The 3,547-nt window shown below is 41.7% G+C and overlaps 1 protein-coding gene and 1 pseudogene across 2 annotated transcripts in view; one reads left to right on the top strand and one right to left on the bottom strand.

The window, feature by feature from the left end:
* The window catches only part of LOC105887583, a 1,360-nt pseudogene extending 1,194 nt beyond the window's left edge, over nt 1-166 (bottom strand).
* Nucleotides 1-3,547, top strand: part of MAPKAPK5 (mitogen-activated protein kinase-activated protein kinase 5) — a 71,928-nt gene that overhangs the window by 50,123 nt on the left and 18,258 nt on the right. The gene's annotated exons all lie outside the window — the stretch shown is intronic.

The following is a 3,547-nucleotide window of genomic DNA, read 5'->3' as shown; positions in this document are numbered from 1 at the left end:
CACTGAGCTATGGGCACCAATCCTGCCTTCAGTCTCTTGTACTTGTCTGTCCTATAAACCAGGACCCACCTTATACCTTAGACCAGTGAATATCTGGCAACCAATTCCACATAACCCCTCCCACTTCTGTTCATGAGTTGCCCAGAAATTTCTTGAAGTAAATAAGCTCCCCAAGCAAACTAAAGTGTTCCATGTTAAACTTTTTAAAATTGCACATGAACTTTGTGCCCACCTTCTCTCCATGTATGTCACTATTTTTCTCTTTTTAAAATTTTTATCATTGGCTGGCTCCTGTAGCAAAGTGGTTACAGTGCCAACCACATACACCAAAGCTGGCAGGTTCAAATCTGTCCTGGGCCAGCTAAAAACAATGACGACAGCTAAAACAAAAAATAGCCAGGTATTGTGGCAGGCGCCTGTAGTCCGAGCTACTTAGGAGGTTGAGGCAAAACAATCTCTTAAACCCAAGAATTTGAGGTTGCTGTGAACTGTGATACTACAGCACTCTACTGAGGGTGACATAATAAGACTCTATCTCAAAAAAAGTGGGGGCATCAGTGCCCGTGGCTCAGTGAGTAGGGCACTTGCCCCATATACTGAGAGTGGCAGGTTTGAACCTGGTCCCTACAAAACAGCAACAACAAAGAAAAATGGGCTCGGCGCCTATAGCTCAACTGGCTAAGGCGCCAGCCACGTACACCTAAGGTGGCGGGTTTGAATCCCCAGCCCGGACCCGCCAAAAACAACAATGACGGGCAACCAAAAAATAGCCGGGCGTTGTGGTGGGCGCCTGTGGTCCCAGCTACTTGGGAGGCTGAGACAAGAGAATTGCCTACGTCCAAGAGCTGGAGGTTGTTGTGAGCTGGGACAGAATGGCATTCTATGGAGGGTGACAAAATGAGACTCTGTCTCTAAAAAAAAAAAAAAAAAAAACTTGTATTTTAAGATCATATCATCAGCAAAGAGGGAGAGTTTGATCTCCTCTGTCCCATTTGGATCTACTTTATTTCCTTCTCTTGCTTGACTGTACTGGCTAGAACTTCAGAGCTATGTTGAATAGTAGTGATGGTAGAGGACAACCTTGTCTAGTTTCAGTTCTAAGTGGAAAAGCTTTTATTTTACTCCATTCAGTAACTCACTCCTATATTAGCTGTGGCTTTCTTGTAGATAGCTTTGATCAGAGTAAGAAATGTGCCACCTATGCCTATATTTTTAAGTGTTCTAATTTAAAAAAGATGCTAAATTTTATCATATGGTTTGTCTACATCTATTGAGAGGATCATATGGTTTTTGTTTTTGCTTCTGTTGATATGATGAATTATGTTTATGGACTTGTTGTGTGTTAAGCCAACCTTGCATCCCGAGAGATGAAACCTACTTGATCCTGAAGAATGATTTTTTGTTGTTGTTGTTGAGACAGAGCCTCAAACTGTCCCCCGAGGTAGAGTGCTGTGGCATCACAGCTCACAGCAACCTCCAACTCCTTGGCTCAGGTGAGTCTCCTGCCTCTGCCTCCCAAGTAGCTGGGACTACAGGCGCCTGCCCCAATGCCCGGCTATTTTTCAGTTGCAGCCATCATTGTTCAGTGGGCCTGGGCTGGATTCGAACCCACCAGTTCAGGTGTATATGGCTGGTGCCTTAGCTACTTGAGCCACAGGCACCAAGCTGTGACAAATGATTTTTTTAATGTATAGCTGTACTCTGTTGGCTAGGATTTTATTGAGAATTTTTGCATCTATATTCGCTAGTGAAATTAGTCTGAAGTTCTTTTTAGTTGGGTCTTTTCCTGGTTTTGGTATCAGGGTGATGTTTGCTTCATAAAACGTGTCGGGGGAAGATTCCTTCCTTCTAAATTTTTTGGAATAATTTCTGTAGTATGGGTATAAGCTCTTCTTTGAAGGTTTGATAGAAATCTGGTGTGAGGCCATCTGGATCAGGGCTTTTTTTTTGGTTGGGAGACTTTTTACTGTTTCTTCAATCTCAGTTCTTGAAATCAGTTTGTTCAAGAGATCTAGTTCTTCTTGATTAAGTTAAGGGAGAGGGTGTGATTCCAGGTATTGATCCATTTCCTCCACTTTGTCAAATTTCTGGGCATAGAGTTTTGTTTTTTTTTTTTTTTTTTTGAGACAGAGTTTCACTATGCTACCCTCGGTAGAGTGCCGGGGCATCACAGCTCACAGCAACCTTTGGGCTTAAGCGATTCTCTTGCCTCAGCCTCCCAAGTAACTGGGACTACAGGTGCCCACCAAAACACCCAGCTATTTTTTGGTTGTAGTTGACATTGTTGTTTAGCTGGCCCAGGGTAGGTTTGAACCCGGCAGCCTCAGTGTATGTGGCCAGCAGCACAACCACTGTGCTATGGGCGCCGAGCCAGGCATAGAGTTTCTTGTAGTACTCAAGAGATGAGCTCTTGTATCTCTGGGGCATCTGTTGTTATTTCCCCTTTATTGTTTCTGGTTGAGATGATTAGGGATTTTACTTGTCTGTTTCTAGTTAATCTGATCAAAGGTTTACAGATTTTATTTATTTTTCTGAAAAGCCAGTTTTTTGTTTTGTTAATTTTCTGGTGGATTCTTTTGTTTACAATTTCATTAATCTCATTTAATTTTAGTTATTTCTTTTCTTCTGCTGGGTTTGGGATTTGATTTTTATTCTTTTTCCAATTCCATAAAATGGTTCATGAGTTTGTTGATGGGCCTCTTTCTGTTTTTTGAATGTAGGCATCTCATGTGATAAATTTCTCTCTTAAGACTGCTTGCAGGCAGCATGTGTGGCTCAGGGAGTAGGGCGCTGGCTCCATATACCTGAGGTGGTGGGTTCAAACCAGCTCTGGCCAAAAACTGCAAAAATAAAAAAATAAATAAATGTATTCATGATCTATGTGTATATGACTTTAATAATAATAAAAAAGGACTGCTTATGCTGTATCCCACAGGTTTCTGTAACCTATGTCTTCATTGTTGTTATGTTTGAGGAATTTAATGATTTCCTCTTTTATCTCTTCCTGATCCCAACTATCATTCAGATTAATGTTGTTTAATTTCTAAGTCTTTGAGTGGGGATGAACATTTTGTTCTTGTTGGAGTCGAGTTCCACCTTTATTGCCTTGTGGTCTGAGAAGATACAAGGCGTAATTTCTATTCTTTTAATTTTGCTGAGGTTTGATTTGTATCCTAGGATGAGGTCGATTTTGGAGTACATATCATAGGCTGATGAGAAAAATGTATATTCCTTAGCTTTGGGATGCTGTGTTTTGTCTATGTCTATTTGTTTTTGTTTTTTTTTGAGACACAGTCTCAGTATGTCACCCTCACAGCTCACAGCAACCTCAAATTCTTGGGCTTAAGCGATTCTCTTGCCTCAGCCTCCCAAGTAGCTGGGACAATAGGCGACCACCACAGCACCCTGCTATTTTGTTGTTGTTATTGCAGTTGTCGTTGTTCTAGGTGGTCCAGGCTGGGTTCAAACCTGCAGCCTGGGTGTATGTGGCCAGTGCTCTACCACTGAGCTATGGGCACCGCCCTGTATATATCTTTTTTTTTTTTTT

This window comes from Otolemur garnettii, unplaced genomic scaffold (genome assembly GCF_000181295.1).
Source record: "Otolemur garnettii isolate 467f Iridium unplaced genomic scaffold, OtoGar3 scaffold00099, whole genome shotgun sequence".
In the NCBI taxonomy this organism is placed as follows: Eukaryota; Metazoa; Chordata; class Mammalia; order Primates; family Galagidae; genus Otolemur; species Otolemur garnettii.
Note: the sequence above shows the minus strand (reverse complement) of the source record. Positions and strands in the feature narration are given on the sequence as shown.